This window comes from Hemitrygon akajei, chromosome 27 (assembly GCF_048418815.1).
Source record: "Hemitrygon akajei chromosome 27, sHemAka1.3, whole genome shotgun sequence".
Taxonomy (NCBI): Eukaryota; Metazoa; Chordata; class Chondrichthyes; order Myliobatiformes; family Dasyatidae; genus Hemitrygon; species Hemitrygon akajei.
In genome coordinates, this window is record NC_133150.1 from 20,730,790 (window position 1) to 20,747,230 (window position 16,441).

At 39.6% G+C, this 16,441-nt stretch overlaps 1 protein-coding gene across 2 annotated transcripts in view; it reads right to left on the reverse strand.

The window, feature by feature from the left end:
- Positions 1–14,950, reverse strand: part of inavab (innate immunity activator b) — a 103,091-nt gene extending 88,141 nt beyond the window's left edge. Inside the window, exons 1-2 of one of the 2 annotated variants that reach the window (XM_073030466.1) lie at positions 14,828–14,929; positions 2,722–2,816 (exon numbers count right to left, since the gene is read on the reverse strand). The gene's annotated coding sequence lies outside the window, so the exon portion shown is untranslated. Of the gene's footprint in view, positions 1–2,721; positions 2,817–14,827 lie in introns of both variants that reach the window. The other variant, XM_073030465.1, reaches the window with a different exon arrangement.
- Positions 14,951–16,441: the final 1,491 nt, after the last annotated feature.

The following is a 16,441-nucleotide window of genomic DNA, read 5'->3' on the forward strand; positions in this document are numbered from 1 at the left end:
ATTTTGTACTATGCTTTATTATCTTATTTGTGGTGATATTTTGTTTTGTGTGCTGTGTGTGATAAATGCATTGTGAGTGCACGGTGGGCTGGAAAAAAGTTATTTCATTTGGTTGCATATATGTACAATCAGGTGACAATAAACTCGAACTTGGACTTGAAAGATACAGGAGTAAGCCATTCAGCCCCTCTGTAGCATTCCACCATTCAATAAGATCATGGCTGGCTTTCAGGCACAAGTCCATTGTTTTCTGCTGGCCCTCATTATCCAGTGCTCCATCAATATCTGTCCTGAATATACTTATTCATTGCCACCCTCAGGCCACTAGTTTCAGACAATTCCAAAACTTCATAACCTATGAAGTAAAGCAACTTCCCTTCGTAGAGTCATGGAAAGTTTATGATCCATGGCTGTGCTGTTCAAATTGATGCTTCCAAGTTCAGCTCCTCGTCTCAGCTCTGTGACTGTATTCCCAACTCTTCAAGTACATGTCCAAGCAGTGAACTAGAATGAAGGTTTCTGTCTCCAACTCCCTTTCAATCTGTAATTTTTTCTTCTTCGCCCATATTTTCCTTCTGCTAATTAGCTTAAATTATGACCCCCTATCTTTTGACCCATGTGTTTTGGGAAATAGATTGAATCTTCAAAATGTTATATTCCTTCGCTAAGTTGCCCCACAGACTCCTCTGCTCAGAGGAAAATAACACAGCTTTTCTTTGGAATGTTCTCAGCTTGGCAACATCCTCAAACATCTCCTCTGAATTCTCTCCAGTTTGATTACTCCCATTGTCTAACATGGGAATAATATTGTCTCCCATTGTCTACAACCAGATTTAAGTTTGCTGTCGTTGGCCACATCATTGGTCGCTTGTCCGTCCTGGTGGGTATGGTCTTTCATTATTTCTATTATGGCTCTTGGATTTACTGAGTATGCCTGCAAGAAAATGAATCTCAGGGTTGTATATGGTGACGTACATGTACATTGATAATAACGTTAGTTTTAACTTTGATCTTTGAACCACAACTGCTCATAAACTGATCTCACAGGTCATCCCTAGGTTATGAATGCCTGACTTATAGGCATCCTCAAATACAAATATGCTCTCATAATATTAATAAATTCAGAAGTGTGGCTACCATATCGAGTGATTTTTGTGTATATTCTGATTTATGGACAAAATCAATTACAGTTGGCCCTCCTTATCCACAGGGGATTGGGTCCGGGACCCCCGTGGATACCAAAATTCACGGATAGTCAAGTCCCTTATTTAACATGTATCAGTGTGGTGGTCTTTAGGACCCAGCGGAACCCTGGACTTTATTGAACATGTCTCCATGAAGTGGACATTAGGACCTGGCGGCGCAGCTCTGAATCCGCAGTGTTTCTGTTCACGAAAATAATCACGATTGAAAATAAGGTGGAAGTAATAAAGCGATCGGAAAGAGGTGAAACGCCATTGGTCATTGGAAAAGCGCTAGGCTACAGTCGGTCAATGATCAGAACAATTTTAATGGAGAATGTGAAAGGCCCTGCCCCGATAAAATCTACAATTATTACTAAGCAATGCAGTGGTTAAATTATTGAAATACGTATGTTTAAGTATTTTATATGCATAGAAAGGTAAAATATGTACTATATACTAAGAAAAACATTTGACTAACTGACGCTAAATAATACCGGATGTACCGTTCCGACTTCAAATCCGACTTAAAGACGGACTCAGGAATGGAACTCATTCATAACCCGGGGACTGCCTGTACTCTTAAGTCACTTCTAGATTACTTATAATACCTAATACAATGTAAATGCTATGTAAATAGTTGTTATACTGTATTGTTTAGGGAATAATACAAAAAATAGTCTGTACATGCTCAAGCAACAACTGCTGGAGAGAGAACTTCCGGGTTTTCCTGATCCGCGGTTGGTTGAATCCGCGCATATGGAATCCGCGGATAAGGAGGGCCGATTGTACTGTAAAAATTGAACCTGTTCATTACTGAGGGATGGCCTGCATTCAGTTCTGGCATAAGCTCCCTACTCTTATATAGTGAGCCTTGGTAAAGAAAGTCAAGAATTGCATATGCCTTTTTAACCACCTTATTTCCCTTTCTTGCAAACTATAACAATATATGGACATGCACGCCAAGGTCTCTTTATTCTTCCACACACTCAATATACTTCTGTTTATTATTATATATTTCATTATCTGTTGCATCTTCTCACATATATTGCTTCTTACTGCTCTGGATTAAACTTCAATGATCACTTCTAAATTAACTGATCAGGTTCTCTATTCTGTACTTTAAAGTTATCTTCCTCATGGTAAATCGCATGCACTTCTTCAGTCGTTGATAGCTTTCATTATCATGACTCAATACAAATGATAAGAAGCCATTGGCCAAAGGAGAAACAAGACCTGGGGGAGCAGATGGTATTCATGTTAATACCGCAAATCGTGTCTCTGCAAATTCCTCCAGTGCACTCAGAGTAGGTTAATGAATGTCAATCTCTTCTCCAATGCTGACTTTGAAGCTGCAATTACGCCCAGTTGGCCATAATAGGTCACTCAGACTGACTCAAGGGAATCTCTGACCCATCACCGCTCAAAATGGAGGCATGTTCAGGAGAACAGTGAAAGCCGCAAGACCATGTATAGGAGTGCACAAAAGACCAGGGTCAGAGGCAGAGGGAACACACCAGATCTTAAATAATCCACCAACCTGCCTTGTCAAGCACTTTCCTATCCCTCTGTCTGCAAGTCCCACGTTGGCCTCAGCACCATCTCATGACCCACAGTACTGGAGTTGAAGAACGACTGCCAAAGAAGACATTTGAGTGTAAATTATTAAAATACATTTCAAACTGAAAGGGCCCAAATATTGAGTACTCAGCTGCTAAGCTTCCTTTTAAAGACTTTGACCTTTAAGTACATTGAGTAGATTTAACTCCCATTTACGTTTGACAGTGCTAAAATTAGCTATATCTCATTCAAAATCTTTAGCAATTCCTTTCTTATTCTGGGATGATAAATGTTAGCTCTAACCTCTTAATTGGAAAGTTGTGCTTTTGTCATTTATCCTGTCACTCTCCTCATAAATCTAAGGTATCAACTGTGCATTATTTATAAAAGGACGGTTATATGATTTTGAAACATTCTTGTACCAGAGAAAATGTGATTTATTTATATATCTATCCCTGTATTTGCAAGAAGTAACACAAAGGATCCTGACAGACATTCCAGATCAGTTGCCTTCTTGTCTGTGAGCTTGAAGCTTGGTGAACTTGAGAACAAAACTCCCAGCTAGTTTTCCCGCATGTCATGGTCAAAATGTCTTTTTTTGAGATGATAAACTCTTTGCTCAGGTGGATGCAAAACATCCATGTCATATATTACTTCAAAGAAGATGGGGTCTTATCCTCATTGTCCTGGGAAATTTATATCTGTCTATCAACATTATTAAGCAGATTGTCTGGTCATTACTACATTGCTACTTGGAGCATGCTGTGATATGAAAACTTGCTTCTGAAAATACTTTTAGCTCTGAAGTATTTTGGGATATCCTGAATGGTTTATTAAGGAAATCATGTAATCAAGCAAGGTTCCATACAATCACAACAGTAGATCAGACCTGGTTTAATGAAGAGTGACGAAGGTCATGGCAGGCACTGTACTTACGTGCCTAGACTTGAGGTGCCAATCCAGTGAAGCTGCAGTATACAACAATTTGAGTGCTAAACAATAAAAAAAAAAGCATGCAATAAGCAGGGCTGAAAAATCCCAGCACCAACAGATCAGATTAAAGTTCTGCAGTCCTGCCACATTCAGTGGGAGGTTTATTGGCGACGAGCTGTAGAACAGTAGTGAGAATGATTGATATACTGTAAGTATCTTTTCTCATTACTGCCGTGAAGGAGGAGGTACAGCAAATTGAACAGTTCAGGAATGGTTATTTCCACTTCTGAACGGGCCATGATCTCATGAACTCATTACTCTTCTTTTGCAATGTTTATTTATTTATTTGTGCAACCTGGAGCAATTGTTATGCCTGCATTTTACTGCTGCCGCAAACCACCACATTTCACAACTGACAGGATGTCAGTGACAATAAACCTGATTCTGACTCTGATTCTGGATGACAAAGCCTTGCTTGAGACCAGTCTTCACTGGGGATCGACTTGCGAGCAACACAGCTGGCATGTCACAGCAAAGCAAACGTAAAATGGAGATAAATTTCCTGTATTCCTCTGAGAGTTGTGTGGTGAAGATCATGACCACTGTGTTTGGCCATTAGGGGGGAGGGGGCAGCTAAGGAAGACCCTAACCCATGCATTTGCCCCTACAGCCCCTCCCAATTTCCAAGATGTTGATGGTGAGGTTACAACAATGGCACTTTTTGTCTTAGTGGCTCCATGCTATGAATGTTTGAATATTGTTTAGGTTTCCAAATCATTGAGTTGAAACTGGAAGAAAATTATAATTGGGTGTTTAACATCTCAATTGGCAGGCAGGTAAGCAGAGTTGAATGGTGTAGCTCTGTTGGTTAAAAAATTGGATCAAATCCATAGAAAGAGGTGACATAGAACCAGAAGATGCAAAATCGTTGTGGTTAGAGTTAAGGAATTGCAAGGCTAAAAGGACCCTGAAGGGAGTTATGTACAGGCCTCCAAACAGCATGTAGGACATCGGCTACAAATTACAATGGGAAATAGAAAATGCTTATCAAAAGGGCAATGTTTCGATAGTCATGGGGGATTTCAATATGCAGGTGGATTGGGAAGATCAGGTTGGTGCTGATTTTGGATCCCGAGAGAGAAATTGTAGAATGCAAATGCTTTTTGAGAGCAGCTTGTGGTTGAGCCCACTAGGGGATCAGCTATTCTGGATTGGTTGATGTGTAATGAGCCAGATTTAATTAGGGAGCTTAAGGTAAAGGAATTCTTAGGAGGCAGTGATCATATGATGATAGAATTCACCCTGAAATTTAACAGGGAGAAGCCAAAGTCAAATGTATCAGTATTACAGTGCAGTAAAGGGAATTACAGGGGCATGTGACAGGATCTGGCCAAAGTTAATTGGAAGGGGACACAAGCAGGGATGACAGCGGAGCAGCAATGGCTGGAGTTTCTGGGAGCAATTTGGAAGGTGCATCCCAAAGAAGTAGTAGTATTCAAAAGGCAGGATGGCACAACAGGGCTGACATGAAAAGTCAAAGCCAACATAAAAACAAAAGAGAGGACTTATAATAGAGCAAAAAACAATGGGAAGTTGGAGGATTGGGAAGATATAAAAAACAGCAGAAGACATTTAAAAAAGCCATAGGGAGGGAAGATTAAATATGAAGGTAAGCTAGCCAACAATATCAAAGTGGATACCAACAGTTTTTTCAGATACATAAAGATTAAAAGAGAGGCAAGAGTAGATATCAGACTGCTGAAAAACGACACTGGAGTGATAGTAATGGGAGACAAGGAAATGGTGAATGAACTGAATAAATATTTTGCATCAGTCTTCACTGTGGAAGACAGTAGTAGTATGCTGGATGTTCCAGAGTGTCAGGAGGCAGAAGTGAGTGCAGTTGCTATTAATAGGGAGTATGTGCTTGGGATGTTAAAACGTCTGAAGATAGACAAGTCACCTGGACCAAATGGTATACACCCCAGGGTTGTGAAAGAGGTAGCTGAAGAGATTTTGGAAGCATTAGTAATGATCTTTCAAGAATCAATAGTTTCTGCTGGCATGGTTCCAGGGTACTGGAAAATTGCAAGTATCACTGCATTCTTTAAGAAGAAAAGGAGGCAGAAGAAAGGAAATTATAGGCCATTTAGCCTGCCCTCAGTGGTTGGGAAGATGTTGGAGTCAATTGTAAAGGATGAGGTTTCAGGGTACTTGGACGGACGTAATAAAATAGGCCAAAGTCAGCATAGTTTCTTTAACAGAAAATCTTGCCTGACAAACTCTGTTGGAATTAATTGAGGAAACCACAAGCAGGATAGACAAAGAGAATCGCTGGATGTTTTGTACTTGCATTTTCAGTGGCCCTTTGACAAGATGCCGCACAAGATAAAAGCCTATGGCATTACAGGAAAGATACCAGCGTGGTTAGAGCTTTGGCTGATTGGCAGGCGGCAAAGAGTGGAAATAAAGAAAGCCTTTTCTGATCGACTGCCGGTGACTAGCGGTGTTCCACTAGTGTCTGTGTTGGGACTGATTCTTTTTATGTTGTATGTATGGAATTGATGGTTTTGTGGCCAAGTTTGCGGATGATCCAAAGATAGGTGGTGGAGCACGTAGTGTTGATGAAGCAAGGAGTTTGCAGAAGGACTTAGAAGAATGGGCGAGAAGTTGGCAGATGGAATACAGCGTCAGGAAGTGTATGGTCATGCTCTTTGGTAGAAGGAATAAAAGCAAAGACTATTTTCTAAATGGAATTGCAAAGGGACTTAGGAGTCCTCATGCAGGATTCCCTAAATTTTAACTTGCGGGTTGAGTCAGTGGTGAGGAAGGCAAATGCAATGTTAGCATTTACTTTGAGAGGTCTAGGATATAACAACGAGAATGTAATGCTGAGGCTTTGAAAGGTACTGGTGAGGCCTCACTTGGAGTATTGTAAGCAGTTTCGGGCCCCTTATCTAAGATGACATTGGAGAGGGTTCAAAGGAGGTTCACGAAAACTGATTCTGGGAATGAAAGGCTTATCATATGAGGAGCATCTGATGGCTCTGGGCCTGTATTCACTGGATTTAGAAGCGTGAGGGAAGATGTCATTGAAACCTATCGAATGTTGAAAGGCTGAGATAGAGTGGATTTGGAGAGGATATTTCCTATCATGTGGGGGGGGGGGGTCTAGGACGAGAGTGCACACCCTCAGAATAGAAGGACATCCAGTTAAAACAGACGAGGAGGAATTTCTTTAGCCAAAGGGTTGTGAATCTGAAGTTCATTGCCACAGGCTGCTGTGGAGGGCAGATCAGTGGGTGTATGTGAGGCAGCGGCTGACAGGTTCTTGGCTAGTCAGGGCATGAAAGGTTATGGAGAAAAAGCAGGAGAATGAGGTTGAGTGGTAATAACAAAGCAGATTCGATGGGCCGAATGGTCTAATTCTGCTCCCATGTCTTATGGTCCAATGCCATGATCTATGGCATGAAACTGGGCATTCTTCTGTCAACAGGGACTATCCCCATTTCTGATCTTCCAACAAAATGAAAGCCATTGATGACACTGCTGAAGACGGTTGGTCCGAGATTCTACCTGGAGGAGCTCCTGCACTGATGTCCTTGGAATGGGATAAATGATGTTATCAATGCATACGATCTTATTAGGTGCCATTCATCCTTCCAGTTTACAATAACTTCACAACAGCTGAAGGTTTGGCTGGAGATTAGCTGGTTGAAGCCACTTGGTCCAAGAACACATGGAATACTGGCACACTCAACATTCACTCTTTCTATCTATAGGCTATCTAAATCAAATTCTTCACTGCTAGGGATGGTAGTAGAGGCAGATACATTAAGGACACTTAGGAGACTCTTTGATAGGCACATGAATGATGTAAAAATGGAGGACTATGTGGGAAGAAAGAGTTAGATGATTGATCTTACAGTAGGTTAAAAAGGCAGCATAAAACCATGGGCTGAAAGGCCTGTACTGTGCTCTCATGTTCTATATTTTAACTAACTGCAAGCCGGTAATTTGCATTAGTAATAACAATTTGAAGAGATTTATCTTTATTTATTGACTCAAAATTATGAAATAAGTGATTTATTTATCAAAATTCAAATTGAAACAGTATAATTGTGACATGGCTCACATTAAAATGCCAAGTACTCCATAAGTTTTGAGGCATAGCTTTCTAATTTGTTAGTCACCAGGCCCAAGTACATAACTACCCATTAGATTGTCACAAATAATTAAGCATCTTGCTCATTTGATTAAAGAAATCACCTACTTGAACTGACTCAAAAATGTTTCATGTTATCATTATTAAGCAAGTTATGTCCCATGTGTCTCCTGTTAACAGCTGAACAGGGAGTTCTGATACAACAGCAAATCACAAGGGAAACTTTGTTCCAAATTCACATTTATCTTCTCTGAAGGTCAAATGGACAATAAATGACTCAAGATAACCAACATAATCTGTATTTCTGTGTGCTATAGACACAAGACCCCTTTGTTCAGTCATTGAAACACAGAGAAACATGTTAAGCTTGTCTGCAACAACCCAAAGACACATACAATTTCACCTTGGTGACGTGTACATAATCAATGCTACTTATAAAAGGGAAATAGGTGAAGTGATCACCTTTATTCTGTTACCGCCAAAATTGCAAAAGAGAATTCACAATCGTACCCTTAAGAAAATGCACATAGAATTCTATGCGTTTTAAGAGATAATCTTTTGATTTATTGTTCAAGGAATCTAAAATAAATAGCCACCCACGAGATTGTAAGAAATCAATAACGATCTGCTCAGTGAGTACTTACTCAAAATAAAACCACACCTCTCAGAGATGAAGAATGTCAGTGCTATCACAGGTCAATTCTCAGGTCAACACTATCCTGCAGCAATTGGAAGGTGAGAGTTTTTGTTAATTTTGTTAATGATTGTCCATTTTGGACAATTATCATAATGCAGAGAAGCCTTCAAAATTTGTTCATACCTGCCTTTCTCTGATAAGGCATGGTCACCACACTGCAAGTTTACAAGGAACTAAACTTAACTTTATTGTTGAGGAAACATTTACATCTCCAAACGTTGCAGGTATTTCACCAAACTTCTCAATTCCACGTTAAACATTATACATTTTTCTATTTTCACATAACTAGTGTCAGACTAATGGCATGCAAGTCGGTAACAATGGAAGAAATCTGAAAATTCGTATCAATATTCAATTGTTTAATTTTGCAATCAAGTTTGTACATAAGTAATGCCTTTTACAACATCAGCACATCCCAAAATGCTTTAGTTAATGAATCACTTCCCCAAGTGGTACCATTGTTGTAGTGTAGGCAAATATTGCAGTCAATTTGGGCATAGCAACATCATACAAACAGCAATGAAATATTTAAGCAGATCATGAGATAGGCATTGCTCATAGTTCATTTGTTGCATTCTTAACCAATAGTGATAACTCTAGAAAGTCAAAGTCTTTCTGATCTTACAGTTCATGACTCTGCTTCACTGGTCCCATCTACCTATACTACGGCACTCCCATTTACCCCCATTAATGCTGGACCATTGCCTTTGTAATAGTGGGCTCGTGGGGTAATAGTAATGGGAGCAATAGTGCAGTGATTGTGATCATGAATGCTATGTAGTTGAGGTATAAAACAGATTTAAAGCTTGATAAAAGAGTCGGCATAAACCACAATGATTGACTACCGGAGTTATTAATGTTGTTTATTTTGGTGTATGCTCACTTAGCTCTAAATCTTAACTTTAGTCTTGGATCTAAACTAAATTGTTGAGAGAAGTAGTGTGACATGAAGGAGAGCTGTTAAAATTGAAATCAATAAAAATCACATGGTAAATTCCCTAGTGGTTAGAGTTAAATTAGCACAAATGATTACAGTTGTTGGATGCCAGTCTCCTCAGCCCCAGTACATCATATGTTTCTGGCTCCAGCTATATTCAGCTGTTAAAGCAATGGCCTACCCTTCCCCTGGTCACTGTTGCTTTCGGGTAAGCAGCTTCATAAATAATCCCTTATATAATGAAGCAGTCCATCCTAACACAAAGCAAGGTCTGGCCAGAATCCTAGGTTAGGCAGATTAATGAGGAATCATGGTCATGTCATCTCCAACAAAAACAAAGTTTTTCCGTCACATTCATTTGCCTAACTGTCACCAAGTTTTTCACAATCATTGTCAACTTTCAATAAGAAGATAGTGGCCAAGAAGCCACATTGCTATTGAGAATGTTTGAGGCTTAATAATTAGTAATAAGTGGCTTAGGTCTTGATTTCTCTCTTGTTATCACCATCAAAAACACAATTCAGGAATATGGCAAAATCCCCTGCATTTGGATAGATAGCTTGTTTGTTATGTGCTGTGTCGTATGACATTGGTCATCATTGTCTTTCCATGATCATGATTGTTTTTGAAAATTTTTCTACGGAAGTGATTTGCCATTGCATTCTTCTGGTCAATGTCTTTACAAGAGGTGTGGTCCCAGCCATTATCAATACTCTTCAAAGATTGTCTGCCTGGCGTCAGCAGTCACATAGCCTGGACTTCTGATATGCATCAGCTGCTCATACGACCAACCAGCACCTGCTCCCATGACTTCAAGTGACCCTGATTTGGGGCTAAGCAGGTGCTACACCTTGCCCAAGGGTGACCTGCAGGCTGGCAGAGGGAAGGAGTGCCTTAGACCTCCTTTGGTAGAGATGTATCTCCACCCTGTCACCCTGCTTGGATGGTAGCACTGAAAAACTGCTCAAAAAAGCTCACCAACATCAAGAAACATTTGGAATGTTTCCATTGGATTTAATATCCAGCCTATCCACCAGCAGTGCACCAGACCATAGACAATGGGGGCAACACGATCTTCTGCACCATTTCTGCTGAGCCTTTTCAGTATAGTCTCCAAATCTGTTTCATCACTTAGAAAGGCAGACATAGTAGACACATGGGCATCAATCCTTTCAAATTCCTGAGCAAGTAACGCTATTCTGATTTAAAGAAAAAAAAACAATCAGAATTAATCCAGTAACTTCCACATCCTACAAAGTGCATTCCAGACCACATTGTACATTGGGAATGTAACAATTAGCCAAGTGACTTTGCCTTAGGGGCCTTCAACTAACCGGGCACATTATGCTCAGAATCAGACCAGTTCTAAAAAGTCTTTCATTTGCTGAAGTTTAAATTCAAACTCATTTCTATCAGGTAAAATTTTAGAATTTTTTTTAGCTCTGATTGGAACATCTTCCTTGAATTATGTAAGATAGGTAATCTGGTGAGGACTTGATATAGTTGAAAATGAATGTATTATGAAAGGTAAGCTTTATTACATCAAGAATTTCTGAAACCCCAGTTATGAGTTATTTCTCTGTGCGTACATGTTTCTGTGTATGTGTGTGTACATGTGTGTGTTTATGTATATGTTTGTGTGCATGAAAGAAATATTACTGTTTTAATTTCTCACCTGCTTTAACTATTAATTAATAGCATGCCATGCCTGCACAGAGAGGCACCTCCCAGTCTCCATCCAGCAAACAGGAGTCACCTGGAACTCATTTCCAATTCATAACCTGCAGCCTATTTAAACCCAGCTCTTAGCATAGTCCTTGTTCACTCATTGAACCAGCCAGCCTCAACCAGTTGCTCCTTGCCTTCAGTTAACTAGCTACCTTGTCATGTTAAGTATCTGTTCTCTCGTGTTTTGTGGCTCTTCGTGGCTCGTTGTTTTGCAGTTTATCACTTACCACTAAATTACCTCCTCTACATTTTCTGACAGGATGAGTGAAAAAGGATGAAAGCCAGGTTTAAATAGGCTGCAGGTGATGAGTTGAAAACAAATGGCAAGAGGCTCCTGTAAGCTTGGTGGAGATGGGCGGTGCCTGCTTGTGCAGGCCTGAAATAATATATACATTTTTGAACATGTATTAATAACTATGGTTCCTTAAGGTTGTTGTAGCCAGGTATTGTAATGGGGACAATCTCCCACGACCTATTAAATGCTTCCAATGGCGTGCACCACAAATAGCCTCTTACTATAGCCTCCAGCTCCTGGCCTTCACGTGTAGCTTAGCTACTAAGTCCAGCGGAACTGTTTCCACTGACAGGAGGAGGGGCAAAGGCAGTTTACTGGCACCTTAAAACTAGTCACTTCAAGCAGATTGGGCTCATCAGCCGTGGTTGGCAGCTCATCTAGGAGAAGGAAAATGTTGATTTCAAACCTCTGCTACCTTGCAGCTATACCCATTCATGGGGATCGCTTCGGGAGTAAATTCCGAGGGAAAATTCTGGAGTTGATGTCCCTAAGGCAGTCCTACATTGAGTTCAATGCTGACTGGTAATTCCTGCGATGCTACTGGCACCAAACTGTATCGGTCTCTGCTGTTCCTTTGGGTTCATCAGATGCATGGAGGGGGGAGTTTGCTCTCCATATCGTATGGGTCAGGCTTGCATTCCTAGACAGCTAAGACGCAATGTCCATGGTCAACTCTGCCCAATGGAGGCCAACACAACACAATAACTCTGGACGACAAAGTTTTTGCTTTCTGAATACTTTTGGGTGTTTCTTACGGATTTTGGGCTGCGGATCATGAAAATCACCATGAAATTTCCCTATCACGCACCATTTTAAAAAAAAAATCACCTATATTTGTTATTTCAATTCATAATCCAAGACAGAATAACCGATGGCAAGATTAAGGAAGGCATTTTTGTTGGTCCACAGATCAAGCAGGTCATCAATGACAGGCAATTCAAAGAACTCCTAGAGCGACTGGAGAAAATCACATGCAAGGCATTCAAGGATGTTGTTGAAAATTTTCTTGGCACCTACAGAGCACCAAATTATGTACAGCCAGTTGACCAAACGCCTCAAGCATAGGAAGCCATGAAGTACAACATGCCATTAAAGATTAATTTTCTGTATTCCCATTTAGATTTCTTCCCTGCAAGTCTTGGTGCTGTCAGTAACGAGCGTGGCAAAAGGTTTCACCAGGGCATTGTAGTAATGGAAGAATAGTATTTGCCCAACTGGAATCCATTATTGCTGGCTGATTATTGTTGAACACTTAAGTGAGAAGCCTCAGACACTGAGTATAAATGAAAATCATCAGCAAAACATTTTTATCTTAGTTGAACTGCTGCAAAATATAAGCACCTTTATGCAATTAAGCGCATTATAACTGATAAAAGTTAATTTCTTGTTTGTCCAAATTCCTATGCAATACAAGTAGTCTGAAATAATATTTGTGTTCACTTAAAGTGGTCTATCATAAACGAAGAAAAACTTCTGAAGAGGCAACACTTCTGAAAAAAATTGTTGTCCCATGCAATAGCTTATCATGCTGATAGGAGCTCACCCACTATAAATAAAAACCTGCTGATTATTAAAGCTTGCATCTGCGTTTCATTTTCTTAAAGGATCATACATGTGAGGCAAAAATTCTATTTGCACCTCCTTTGGGACAGATAGATAATGAGAAAGGGACAGAGATTTTGTTTCTTCCTATGAGTTAAACTGGACTGGTAGCTCACCCCTTAAATATCGACTCCACGTAAGAAAGTACTGAGAAGTGTCTTCCTCATTCCAATTGAATTAGTTTTAAAGATAATTAAGTAGGATAAGTTCTGCAAGTTAACAAAACCTCTGGTAAACTAGAAGAGAAAACAGGACATAGTACTATATCTGTCAGTCTCTGGATTTCTAAATGTTTGATGCCCTCACTTTGGGAGAACACAAAATACACAGAAAATGCGTGGGTGTTTGAAGAGGAGAGAGGAATAAATTGAGAGGAAGATGGGAATCTCAAAGCAGAAAGCAGAAGTAATAACATGCCTGTAGAACAAAAGAAAGGATTGCTGTTCATGGTTTTATAAACCTCAATAATGTCACCCCTCAGCCTCCGGGGGAAAATGCCCCAGCTTATCCTACAGGTAGCTATCCAACTTTTCCTTATAATGCAAACCATCCATTCCTGGTTCCATCCTCACAAGTCTTTGCAGACTCTCTCACGTCTAAAAGGGAATGAGGGACAAAACTAGGTTATTTTAAAAAAAAACACTCTGAAAGTCACATATAGGGCTGCAAAGAGCAACGTCCTGCTGGAAATGAACTATTGTTTGTTAGAGTACTGGTTCAGCTAAGCAGGCCATAATATAAACCAGAATTTGTGAGTTGCTGGGAAAAGCATCAGTTCAGTGTTCTCCTGTTCACATACTTTGTCTGACATCCAGTAACTTCGATTACACACAACTTGAATGTTCTTGTTATGTTAGGATCTGTCGGAAAATTGTGCTAATGTCATTCAACTTACAAAGCGAATGTGAAGGACTTATGGATGGAAAATGCTTGAAGTAATTGCTGCTGAAAGTCAAAGGTTACAGAAGGGGGTGGAAGAGATTAGAAAATTGGAAGAAATTCAGGAAAGGTAAGTGCATCCAAAAAATAAGAATGCAAAATTAGAACCTGTTGATTAGCAATAAGGAAACATGATAAGGAAAATAGCTAAAGAAACTAATAATGTTAAAGAAACAATGGTGTAGTCAAGATCTTGACCAGAGGAACAAGCTGCAGATTCAATAACCAGGCTGTTTTGACACAAACATAGTACTGGAAAATAATTATACTGCATGAACAAAGTATTTCACTGGAGGTAAGGGAAAAAAAATGACCTTCTTTACCTCACTCCTCTGTGTGCATTGCACCCACATTGTGATATCATGCACAAACTGACATGTCTTCAAGGGATTTTCTAAGGTCAGCTTTATTGACATTTCTTCCAGTTGTACTGGAGGTCTGCCAAGCCAAATTTCAGCCAGCACATCACCCATAAGTTAAAAAGACAAAAGGGGATTGTACAAAAGGGTATTTGCACAAAACTTTGAATAACTAGTCAATAACTAAATACCACTTTTATTTTAAGAAACATTGAAAAATCTGTTGTAGGTAAAACATCCCGCCAAAATGTGAACTAGTCTATTATTTTTTGAAAAGATAGGTACAATGTTTGTAAAAGAGTCCATTCTATTCTATCATGCACACGTCATTATGGGTTCAGTTGTTCATTCTTTCTGACTTCAAAGCACTTTCTTTACAAGCAAGCAAAACCTTACTGTGGAAAGACTTTGGTACATTTGGCAGCACTTACCTTGACACTTATGAAATAAGTTGAAGATTGTCATCGACTTATGTGAGTTTAGTGGAAAGGAGCAAGGCAGTCACATTACTGAGTCAAGACATTGTAATGCACAGCTGTTCATATGCTGCATCCCAACTGGTTTGCCACTAAGGACATCTGTCTCTGGAATGTACCGTGTCTCAGAAGAGGGGGGAGGGATCTCCAGTGTGCGTTGCTGTGCATGCAAAGTTGTGTATGCTTACTATTGAAGAACAACAACCCCAAGGTCAACAGCATTGAATCACTTCATTAGCATTCAACAACTTGTCGGAAATGTATCCTTGCATGAAACAGTGCCAGGGAAGATGTCCCTCTACACTATTAAAAATCTTCTGTTCCATAAGGACACGGCTTACTGATTGAATGAGATCCTTCAAACAGCACCAAGGTCCCCTAGGGAGAATTTTATTCCATTTAAAGTTTGTACAATACAAAAGAATGGCATCTAGCAAGATTATTGAAAGTTTTCCCTCTGTGTGTTGTGAGGTAGGGTTGGGTGTACTATACTGAACATTGGATCAGCATTGTAAGCTGCAAAAATTTCTGCTCCTTTGTATAATATTTCTGCATAAAAGGTTCACAAAATGTGGCGTGTATTTGAATTCAGGCATAATGGAGGTGTCAACAGGCACTGACCATTCCAGCTGACATTCAGATATCCAATACTGCACCTTTATTAAAATGTAATGTCACTGTATTTTATAGTTTCAAATGATGCCATGGGCCAGTGGAGTTCTGAGCACATTAAATACTTGCATTCCATTAGCTGAAGCAGCTAAGCACCACAGCTCTTCATCTGCTCTGCCGCAAGTGATTGTTGCAACAGCCAGCAATCAAATGAGGTTCTGCTATAAGTAAAGCTAAAAAAAATCCAGAATACCCTGATAATTTTGTCACATTATTTAATCTATCTTTGTAGAGGGTGCAAATAATTTCATTGTGAAAAATATTTATATGTCCAATTATATGTAAAACCTTCCAGAATGGTTTTTAATATGGAGATAGGGACCTCAAGCTGATTAAGACATTTGGCTACATTTTGTGTCTTAATTGGTTTCCTACCCAGCCGGAAACATCATGAACCATACACATTGTACCCAGTACAATCATCTATTCAAAGCAGCGACACATCAAAGGGAATAATAAACCAGCTTCAACTGAAAACAGAATATTCTAAATGCGTATTTAGTAATCATGCTTTAAGTCAAGCTGTTAGCTAATGCACACCAATTTTTTTGAAGTTCTAAACATTTTATAAATGGCCAGTGATTTTAAAAATACAAATTATTGAGGCAAGTGGATGTAAATAGGCTCAAAGCTCCCTCTTTAAGTTAGAGATCATGTGTGCATTATAATAGGTTTTGACCAATCTAAAACTGAGCAGGTCAATGATGTAGCAGGAATTTCAGAAGCAAGCTGTTTAGGGAAGTTTTAGAGAAATTTATGAAAACATTTGAACACCCAAGAAAGGCTTAGTCAGATCTGCACCTTATGTGTTCTTTGTTCTGAAGCACCAGTCATTTTCATTTTCCAGCTATGTCGCAATACAAGTGTGATGGTTTGGGGGACGATAACTGGTTAGAT